Genomic DNA, 12,177 nt, shown 5'->3' on the forward strand with positions numbered 1-12,177 from the left:
TTGCCCAGAACAACAACAACAACAAATGCTATTTCCTATTTCTGGACACCTTGACATTCGCTGAGAGCGTGCACTTGGCCAAAACAACAACAACAACAAATACTGTTTCCTATTTCTGGACACCTTGACATTCGCTGAGAGCGTGCACTTACCCAAAACAACAAATAAATCGACCTTGGAACAACAAATAAATCGACCTTGGAAAAAGAGGTCATTGACCCCATTAACCACGTGTTCTCCCTAAGGACTCTATGCCCATATATGGTGTTCTCGTGGGACCTCATGAGGCCTTTCTACTACTCTCATCTATGTTGCCCTGCTTAGCATTTTTCTAAGACATTATTTCTGGGTAGGAGGTATTGCTTATTCAAAGATGTCCCAGGGACCCCAGCATAGAATTTCTACGAACAAAAATGCAAGGAAAAATAAATAAAAGTTCAAATTGGAATAAAATCCTTTTAATAGACAGTGTTTCACAAACAGTGATAGAAATTCACAAAAAATACCAGATATTTCGGTCACATATGCAGTGACCGAAATATCTGGTATTTTTTGTGATTTTCTATCACTGTTTGTGAAACACTGTCTATTAAAAGGATTTTATCCCTATTTGAGCTTTTATTTATCGTCATGGAAAGGCAGTGTAGTCACCGAAATTATCTAAATTGCAAGGAAAAATATGTTCTAACAATAACACATGGCAGATAATTTTATTTTTAGAATTCCAGGAAAGCTTGTCTAAGTGTCTTTACCAATAATTTGCATAAAACCTTTACTAACAACGGTATTTTTAGTTTCTCACAAGATTATTCCGGGGGGGGGATCACTATGAAGCATGTCCAGCCCCTTTTCATTCCTACCGCAAATCCTATTAAGCAGGTCCACTCTTTTGAAGTGGCTATAAATTCCGAAATTTTACTTCCCGACCCTGCAGCTAGGAGCATTCGCTATGCTAGTGTTTTCATGTATGCAAACATATATCTTCTAACGTTTAAACTCATTAGGCTGAGAGACAAAATATATTTTTCTAGAAACATTTTTGAAAAATTCGGTTCAGTTTGAAAAACTCTTCTTTTAATTTAACTTTTCCCTTTCTTACCTTTAACCATTCTTAAGGTCCAGCCTTCTTTTCTAGGGTCTCAACCTTTACTGGGTGCTTTGAAGGAGAGCGCTCCAGGAGGGTAGCACTGGCAGGGTCGTAAATAGGGATTTTTTCCTTTATATTTTGAAGGTTATAATCATTTTTTTATTATTATTTTGGATGGATCAAACTCAGATTTCAGGAGCTAGACTTAGAACACTAACCCTTCCATTCGAGCCCTTTTCCTGGTCGGCAAAAAGGCTCAAACACAAAGGTATCAGATTTCACACAGACTTGAGTAAACAAGCTCGAAGAGGGCAACTTCCAGGGGTTCCTTACGCTTTTGAACAAAAGGAAGCCGCTTTTGAACAACTGACTGCTTTTGAACAAAAGGAAGCGTTAACCCCCTCAGCATAATTTATGCACCAACATCCGTTTGATTCCAAGTATTTTAGGCTCTTTGTCGGGTGATAAGTAATTTGAAACGTTGGTATGTAAACTATTCGAAGGGACTGCAGTCAGCAAGTGTTTTTTATAAAAATATGCTGCAACTGCTTCAATAGAATATTTTTTGCTGCATTTTTAAGTGCCAAGTACGACAATATTGACTGCAGCGATCTCGCTGGCAAACCCAAAATAGGTTTTTGAGTTTTTTTGGGATTTCAGGAAAAATAGGCGTCGGATTTAGCATTTTCCTAAATCAAAATGTTCACCTGATTCTATTCTATTAGAAAAGACTGAGACCACCTTACTGCCTCAACTATTAATGTCAGACAAACTCAAAACGCTTACTATGGGAGAGATAGGAAGGTCGCTTCAAGTATGGTCGCCCCTTAATGCTTGAGGACTTAACCGTATGGGCCCTAATTTTTTTTACTTGGATTATATTTTTATAGTATATTTCTAAACGCATATGCTAGACGCTAATTGTAGCATATGCATATTACAATAAACTTGCTTAAGTTCAACTTTCTTTGACTAAGGCCTTTTTTGCTTAATATTTTGAAGGTTTTAACCAATTGCTTTGCAATATTTTTAATATTTGTTTCATATTTTATAATTTCCTCGGGTTTATGTATAACTCACTCAGGGTTTATCGGGAGTCATTGCCTATTACTAAATTTCAGAAGACTTTCAAGTTCGAGTTTTCTTTGAATTAAGATTTGTTTCATATTTTTATTATTTTTTCGGGTTTATGTATAACCCACTCGGGGATTTTTCGAGAGTCATTGCCTATCACTCAATTTCAGAAGACTTCAAGTTCAACTTTCCTCTGAATTGCCTTTTTTTTGCTTTGAAGTAATTAACCCTTTTTTTCATTATTTTTTGGATAGATCAAACTCAGATTTTGGGAGCTAGGCTTAGTACACTAACCCTGTCTAGGGTTTTAGACTTTGACCGTATGGGCCTCACTTTTTATCTTGGATTATATTTTTATATTATTTTATAAACACATATGCTAGATGCTAAGGCATTTGATAATAAACTTGCTTAAGTTCAACTTTCTTTGACTAAGGCCATTTTTGGCTTAATATTTTGAAGGTTTTAACCAATTGTTTCAATATTTTTAATATTTGTTTCATAATTTTATTATTTTTTCGGGTTTATGTATAACCCAGTAGGAGATTTTTCGAGAGTCATCGCCTCTCACGAATTTCAGAAGACTTTTAAGTTCGACTTTTCTTTTAATTAGGCCTTTTTTTTGCTTTGAAGGTTTTAACCATTTGTTTTATTATTATTTTTTGGATGGCCTAGAACACTAACCCTGTCTAGGGCTTTTGACTTTGACCGTATGGGCCCTACTTTTTGTCTTGGATTATATTTTTAGTGTATTTTCTAAACACATATGCTAGATGCTGGGGCATTTGATAATAAACTTATTTAACTTCAACTTTCTTTGACAAAGACCATTTTTGACTTAAGATTTTGAAGGTTTTAACCAATTGCTTCTATTTTATTAAGATTCGTTTCATATTTTTATTATTTTTTTCGGGTTTATGTATAACCCACTCGGGGATTTTTCGAGAGTCATTGCCTATCACTCAATTTCAGAAGACTTTCAAGTTCGACTTTTCTTTGAATTAGGCCTTGTTTTTGGTTTGAAGGTTTTAGCCATTTTTTTATTATTATTTTTTGGATCGATCAAACTCAGATCTTGGGAGCTAGCCTTAGAGCACTAACCCTGTATAGGATTTTAGACTTTGACCGTATGGGCCCTACTTTTTTTTGTTTTTTTTTAGTGTGTTTTCTAAACGCATGTGCTAGACGCTAAGACGTTTTATAATAAACTTGTTTAAGTTCACATTTCTTTGAATTAGGTCTTTTTTGCTTAATATTTTGAAGCTATTAACCCAACTTTTTCTATGTTTTTTAAGATTTATTTAATATTTTATTATTTTCTCGGGTTTATGTATAATCCACTCGGGGTTATTTCGACAGTCATTGCCTATCAATCAATTTCAGAAGGCTTTTAAGTTCATTTTTCTTTGAATTAGGCTCTTTTACTTCATATTTTGATGGTTCTAACTAATTTTGTTTTGTGTATTTTTAACATTTGTTTCGTATTTTTTGTTTTTTATTATTTTCACGGGTTAATGCATATCCTGCACAGAGTATTTCGCGGGTTCTTTTCGAGAGGTCTTCGCTGCCACTCAATTTCAGAAAGCTTTTAAGTTCAGTTTTCGGTGAATTAGGCCTTTTTACTTTATATTTTGATGGTTTTAACCGAATTTTAAAATATGCTTAAGATTTGTTTCATATTTTTTTTTCTCTCGGGATTTATGTATATCTTGCACAAGGTATGTCACGGGTTTTTTCCGAGATACCTTGGCTTTCACTCAATTTCAGAAGGCATTTAAGTTCAGCTTTATTTGAATTAGGACTTTTTACTTTATATTTTGATGGATTTAGCCGAATTTTTTCTATCATTTTAGGATTTGTTTCAAATCTTAAAATAGCAGAAAGTATTTCATGGGTTCTTTCCGAGAGGTCTTAGCTATCACTCAGTTTCAGAAGGCTTTTAAGTTCAACTTTCTTTGAATTTGACCTTTTTACTTTAAATTTTTATGATTTTAACCGAATTTTTCTATTTTTTAAAATTTGTTTCATATTTTTTTCATTTTCTCGGGTTTATGCATATCCCTCACTGGGTATTTCACAGGTTCTTTTCGAGAGCCGTTGACTGTCAGTCAATTTCAGAAGGATTTTAAGTTCAACTTTCTTTGAATTAGGCCTCTTTACATTATATTTTGATGGTTTTAACCGATTTTTTTCTCTATTTTTAAGGTTTGTTTTATATTTTTTTTTCTCGAGTTTATGTATTATGTGTGTATTGGATGGCCTCGAAATATAGCGAGGATCAAGATTAACCTTCTGGGGGAGGGGGTGAAATAAACTCTTCACTTAAGGGTAGTTCGAAATCACTACCACAATATTCACTGCTGAATGTTCACTTTTTTGAGACTTTGACTGAAAATTATTTAGGGGAATCCTTCGTGGAGTGTCCGGTGTGGAAGGACCTTGGTGGAATAGAAAATTTCAGATTTATTACTTCAAAGTTAGTGAAAATCGGAAAAAAGAATTACATAAAAGAAATGAAAACATTGAATCTGACAGTGTATGGTCGATATACTAACAGGAATAGGGATTCTTGCCGCCAGTGTTGATATACTGACAGGAATTTTACTTCCCAGGCCTGTCGCTTGGGATTCATAGCGCTATTCTTGCTATACTAGCAGATTTTTAGTTTCCAACCCTATCGCTAGGTTTCGTGGCACTTTACTAGGCCTTCTTGGAGGATTCCCTATGTAACCCCAGACAAATTTCAATCAGTTTTAGAAAAGTCTGCTGTGGGTTAACATGGATGAATATATTGAGTTAGAAATATCTTTTTGTTGCGACTGTTCTATATGTAAAGGGCATTATCATGATTTCAGCCATTCTTATGTGCCTACTACATTTTTAGATATCATAGACTGTAGAATAAACGAGAAGAATCTGGAGAAAATGGGGAGAAGAATCTTGGTAGATCGAAGAGGAGTTGGTTCAGGGCGCGAACTTGGAAGGTTTTACGAAATATGGTTCGTTATGTCGTAAAAGGGACAGGAACATCAAAATAAGACACAAAGAAAAGAGGAATTTCTCTACAAAGATATCTCAAAATATACTAGAAAAGACAGTGATCAAAGCACAAAGAAAAATGTGCACAAGGCAAGATGTAACAATAAATATTGTGATGAATACGATCTAAGACAAGAGAAAAAGTGTCCCTTCAAGAGAGGACATAAAGAATTATTCTATGGAAGGGATTTTAAACATCGAAAATCGTTCTGAAAGAGTTTCTATATGTTATTTTGCGACAAATCTCATTATTGATATAATTGATAAGTTTTTTACCATAATCTTACAATAAATATGTTTTTACATATTAATTTAGTCTTACACCTTCGATAAAACTAGGAAAAGGATATAAGCAGGGATTTCTCTACATGAAGGGCTCTGGATCTTAACATATACTAGAAAAACACTATCGCTAGGGGATTCGAGGCGCTTGTGTCGCTTTTCATAGATTTCTTATCACTATGAGCATTTCTCAAATCCTTTCTAAAAAAAGAACAATTGATGAATGAAAGACAAATAAGACTTATATTTTTCTACCGAAGTTCTTTCTTCTGTGTTTAAAAAAAATGAAACACATAATACACATGAATTCCGAAAAAAAAAATCATAATAAAAAAAATTAAAAACTAAAAATTCAGTATAGAAAAATTTCAGAAATTTAAATTTAAAAAAAAAAAATGAAATGGTCGTTTCTTTCAAATGACTATTTTTAACCCCCTATCGTCCGCACCACGGTGAGGTCCCGCTTGGTCTGAAGGGTTCTCCGGCCAGTGGAGCGCTGCGGGAGGAGTTTGGTCTGAGCCCAATCGTCTTGGGGAGGGGGCCCGGACTTCGTCTAGGTGATAAGGGGGGGGTGGGATTTTCTTTTGAAAGAAGTAAACATTTCGTTTTTTTAAAGAAATTTAAGTTTTTAACATTTTAGTGTAGCGAATTTTTAGTTTTTAATATTTTTGAATTATAAATTTAAGTTTTTAACATTTTACTATAACGAATTTTTACTTTTTTATATTTTTGTTTTATGATTTTTTTTTCAGAATTAGTTTAGCATGTATATATGTGTTTCATTTTTTTGAAACACAGAAGAAATAACTTTGGTAGAAAGATGTAAATCTTACTTGTCTTTCATTCATCAATTGTACTTTTTCGAGAAATGGTTTGCAAAATGCTCCTAGTGATAAGAAATCCATGCAAAGCGACACCTAGCGCCTCGAATCACCTAGCAGTCGTGTTTTACTAGTATATGTTGAAGATCCCGAGCTCTTCATATAGAGAAATCCCTGCTTGTATCCTTACCCTAGTTTTATCGAAGGTGTAAGACTAAATTAATATGTAAAACAAATTTATTGTCAAATTATGGTACAAAATTTATCAAGAATATCAACAATGAGATTTGTCGTAAAATGGCATATAGGAGCTCTTTCAGAACGATTTTCGATTTTTAAAATCCCTTCCATTGAATAATTCCTTATGTTTTCTCTTGAAGGGACACTTTTCCTCTTCTCTTAGATCGTATTCATCACAATATTTATTGTTACATTTTGCCTTATACACATTTTTCTTTGAGGTTTCATCACTGTCTTTTCTAGTATATTTTGAGATATCTCTGTAGAGTAATCCCTCTTTTCTATGTGTCTTATTTTGATGTTCCTGTTCATTTTCTGATATAACGAACCTTTTTTTGTGCGACCTTCCTTGCGCCCTGTACAAACTTCTCTTCGATCTACCAAGATTCTTCTCCTTATTTCCTCCAGATTCTTCTCGTCTATTCTACAGTCCATGATATCTAAAAATGTAGTAGGCTCATAAGAATGGCTGAAATCATGATAGTGTCCTTTATTTATATCTAAAGGACACTATCATGATTTCAGCCATTCTTATGAGCCTACTACATTTTTAGATATCATGGACTGTAGAATAGACGAGAAGAATCTGGAGGAAATAAGGAGAAGAATCTTGGTAGATCGAAGAGAAGTTTGTACAGGGCGCAAGGAAGGTCGCACAAAAAAAGGTTATAAAACATTCGCAACATAAAGATATTTCTAACTCAACATGTTCGTCCATGTTAACGCACAGCAGACTTTTTTAAAACTGAATGGAAATTTGTCTGGGGTTACATAGGAAATCCCCTAGGAAGGCCTAGTATAGCGCCACGAATCCCTAGTGATAGTTTTGAAAACTAAGAGATCTGCTAGTATAGCAAGAATAGCGCTATGAATCCCTAGCGGCAGGCTTGGGAAGTAAAACACCGGTCAGTATATCGGTACTAGCACCGCGAATCCCTAGCGTCAAGGTTGAGAAGTAAAAATTCCTGTCAGTATATCGACACTACATTGTCAAATTCCATGTTTTCATTTCCTTAATGTAATTGTTTTTTTCCAATTTTCACTAATTTTGAAGTAATAAATCTGAGCTTTTCTATTCCATTAAGGTCCTTCCCACGCCGGGCACTTCAACACAAAATATAAAGTACACTGGGCACATGAAAATATAAAGTAAAAAGGCATAATTCAAATAAAGTTGAACTTTAAATCCTTCTGAAATAAGAAGAAAGCTCTCTTAAAAGAACTCGTGAAATATCTTGTGCGGGATATGCACAAAGCCCGAGAAAATAATAAAAAAATTAAACAAATATTAAAAATATAGAAAAAAGTTGGTTAAAACCATGAAAATATAAAGTAAAAAGACCTAATTCAAAGAAAGTTGAACTTAAAAGCCATCCGAAATTCAGTGACAGCCAAGACCTCTCGAAAAGAACCCGTGAAATACTGTGTACGGGATATGCATAAACCCGTGAAAATAATAAAAAAGTAGGAACCAAACGTTAAAACTACAGAAAACAAAATCGGTTAAAACCATCAAAATATAAAGCAAACAGCCTACTTCAAAGAAAGATTAACTTAAAGGCCTTCTGAAATTGAGTGATAGGCAATGACTTGCGAAAAAACCCCAAGTGGGTTATACACAAACCCGAGAAAATAATAAAAATATGAAACAAATCTTAAAAAAAAGAGAAAAAAATTGGTTAAAACCTTCAAAATATTAAGCAAAAAAGGCCTAATTCAAAGAGAGTTGAACTTAAACAAGTTTATTATAAAACCCTAGCGTGTAGCTCATGCGTTTAGAAAATACACTAAAAATATAATTCAAGAAAAAGACTAGGGCCCTTAGGGTGAAAGTTTAAAACCCAAGAAAAGGTTTGTGATCTAATCCTAGCTCCCAAAATCTGAGTTTGATCCATTCATATAATCTATAATCTATCTATATAATCTGATCTATTCATATATTTTTTTCTATGATCTTAAAAATATAGAAAAAAGTTGGTTAAAACCATGAAAATATAAAGTAAAAAGGCCTAATTCAAAGAAAGTTGAACTTAAAAGCCATCCGAAATTCAGTGACAGCCAAGACCTCTTGAAAAGAACCCGTGAAATACCCTGTGCGGGATATGCATAAACCCGTGAAATAATAAAAAAGTAGGAACCAAACGTTAAAACTGCAGAAAACAAAATCGGTTAAAACCATCAAAATATAAAGCAAAAGATCCTAATTCAAAGAAAAATGAACTTAAAGACCTTCTGAAATTGAGTGATAGGTAATGACTTACGAAAAAACCCCGAGTGGGTTATACATAAACCCGAGAAAATAGCAAAAATATGAAACAAATCTTTAAAAAAATATAGAAAAAATTGGTTAAAACCTTAAAAATATTAATAAAAAAAGGCCTAATTCAAAGAAAGTTGAACTTAAACTAGTTTATTATAAAACCCTAGCGTGTCTCTCATGCGTTTAGAAAATACACTAAAATTATAATTCAAGAAAAAGACTAGGGCCCATACGGTGAAATTCTAAAACCCTAGAAAAGGTTAGTGATCTAATCCTAGCTCCCAGAATCTGAGTTTGATCCACTCAAAAAGTAAATAAAATGGCTAGAACCTCCAAAACAAAAAATCTTAAAAGAAAAAATTGACTAAAACCTTGAAAATATTAAGGGGAAAAGACCTTAGTCAAATAAAGTTGAACTAAGACAAGTTTATGATAAAACATTTTAGCGTCTAGCATATGCGTTTATAAAATACACGAAAAATATAATACAAGAAAAAAAAGTAGGGCCTATTCGGTCAAACCCTCAAACACTAGAAAAGGGTTAGTGTTCTAAGGCTAGCTTTCAAAATCTGAGTTTGATGTATCCATAAATAATAACCAAAAAAATTGTTAAAACCATAAAAATATAAAGGAAAAAATGCCTAATTACGACCCTGCCGAAGCTACCCTCCTGGAGCACTCTCCCTCAAATCACCCGGTAAAGGTTGAGACCCTAGAAAATAAGGCTGGACCTTAAGAATGGTTAAAGGTAAGAAAGGTAAAAGTTCAATTGAAAATTTTTTTAGGGGTTCGGATACTCTATGAACCAAAAACTTAAGCTTTGCTTGTGATTACATCACCCGTTCTTCAAACACCTGAAAGAGCTATATAATAAAAACATATTTCTTATTCAATATGTTCATTCATGTTAACAAACAACCGACTTCTTCAAACCGTACCGAATCTGTCAAAGATGTTTCTAGAAAAATTTATTTTATCTCTCAGCCTAATAAGGTTAAAGGTTAGAGGAAATATGTTTGCAAACATAAAAACACTAACATCACGAATGCTCCTAGCGGCAGGGTCGGGAAGTAATATTTCTGACAGTATAGCCAAACCAAAAAGAGTGGACCTGCTGAATAGGATTTGTAGTCGGAATAAACAGAAGCTGGACCTTCTTCACAGTGATTTTCCCCTGGAACCACATTATGAAAAACAGAAATTTCCCGGTGTTAGGAAGTGTTTTAAACAACCTATTGGTAAACACGCCTAGACAGGCTGTTTATATGACATAAATAGTGAATAAGTTACAGGACCGCAAGCTGTTGTTATTATGTTTGGTGAAAATTTTATTGACATTGGACAATCTATCGTTTCTGTAGTTATAAATTTTTCTTCTCGCAGGATGCATAAGCATTATTTTCCTCCCTCTGAAGGTACGAGCATATTTCTGGCCCCAGTTAGTTTTGCAGAATTCCATAAGGTTTTTAAAAATATAAAAGTGGTAATTCAGTGTTATATGATGGACTATCAACAAAGTTGTTAAAAATATTGCTGAAGTGATTTGTGAACCACTTATTCATACTTTTAATTGATGTATCAGTTCAAGTATGTTTCCTAGTAGATGGAAAATTGTCCGGGTAATTCTGTTACATAAAAAAGGTGATAAATCTAATGTAAATAATTATCGTCCCATTGCAATTTTATGGCCTTTATCTAAAGTGTTTGAGAAAATTTTAAAAGAAAGGATTTCTAAATGTTTGAATAATATAATTTTTTTTTTTTACCAAATACCAGTTTTGGATTTAGGGAAAGCCATTCGACAAACCGCCTGTAATCGGCTTCATTGACGTGACAGCCTGTCCCAAGCCAGGATGAAGGAGGAGGGTTGGGCGACAGGTTTGCTAACTGTCCCTGTAAAAAAAAACACCCAGCAACGGAATTGTCGACAATAGCCTCGGATGAATCATCTTCTTCCCTGATAATAAACCCAGCCTGCCCCCGGACACGATTCCTGACTGTGAAACAACCAACGAAAATTGGATTCTGGAACGTGAGAACTATGCGTCAGTTATCAAAGCCCGAGCAAGTTCTCAGAGAGATGAAACAGTACAAAATTGACATATTGGCCCTAAGTGAAATTCGGTGGAAAGATATTGGCCATGAGAACCTAGAGGATGGATATGTGCTATTCTACAGTGGTGATGACACCCATCATAGATCAGGGGTAGGAATACTAATGTCCCCCGAAGCTCATAGATCTGTTCTCAAATGGACACCTGTGAATGACAGGATAATGTTAGCTTGATTCATTACAGAGCACACGAAGCTCTCAGTGATAGTGTGATATGTGCCTACAAATGAGGCGGATGAGGATACCAAGGATATTTTCCATGAGATATCACAGGCTGTTACTACAGACATCCCTAAGCACGATGTACTGTTTGCTCTTGGTGAGATAAATTCAAAAGTGGGAAGCGATCGTTGGTATTGTCCTGAATTTTCAGATGAGCATGGACTTGGCGAAATAAATGAAAATGGCGCGTAGTAGACTATGCACTTAGTTATGACCTTGTCGTTGCCGAAACTTTTTTCGACCGCAAAACAGTTCATAAGCACACATGGACGTCACCAGACGGCTCAACTCGAAATCAGATAGATCATTGTCTGATCTCCCGCAGGTGGCGCACAAGCCTTTTAGATGTGCGTGGATACAGATAAGCTGACACACAGTCCGATCATACGCTTATGGCCGCTCGTGTGCAGATCAAACTTCGTGCCCCTCAGAAACCCAGATCAAACCTGAAGAAACTTTACGATACGGATAAACTGCATGATCGTAAGGATCGCAGAGAGTTTTGTATAACATTACAAAATAAGTTTGATGCTCTAGTAGGGGAAACCAGCGTACCAGAAAGCATTGAAATGAAGTGGGACACCTTAAAAAGTTTAAACACTACGGTCGCTGAAGAAAAGCTGGGGTTCAGAAAGAAACCAAAGGAAAGGTGGATCTCCAACACCACCTGGAAGTTGACTGATGAGCGTAAGGTACTTAAGCAGACCTTACTGACTGCTGTCATACGGCGTGTACTGTCAGCCTCACAGCTTCTCTAGAAGGAGAAGGACAAAGAAATTAAAAAGAGTCCTAGGAAGGATAAAAGACTTTCCTTCGAAAATAACGTTGCACTAGCTGAGGTAGCTGCTACAAAGGGTGATTCTAAAACTATTTACCGGCTGAATAATAAGATGGTCGGGAAACAGAGCAGCAGAATCACCCTGGTCAAAGACGAGAATGGAGTGATTTTATCAGATCCTGAAAAAATTGATGAAAGGTTCGTTGTCCACTTCGAGAAATCATTAAATAGACTGAGACCTAGTGACCAAGAAAATGTACC

This window comes from Artemia sp. Qi Xiang Cuo, chromosome 12, assembly GCF_049724085.1.
Source record: "Artemia sp. Qi Xiang Cuo chromosome 12, ASM4972408v1, whole genome shotgun sequence".
Classification (NCBI taxonomy): Eukaryota; Metazoa; Arthropoda; class Branchiopoda; order Anostraca; family Artemiidae; genus Artemia; species Artemia sp. Qi Xiang Cuo.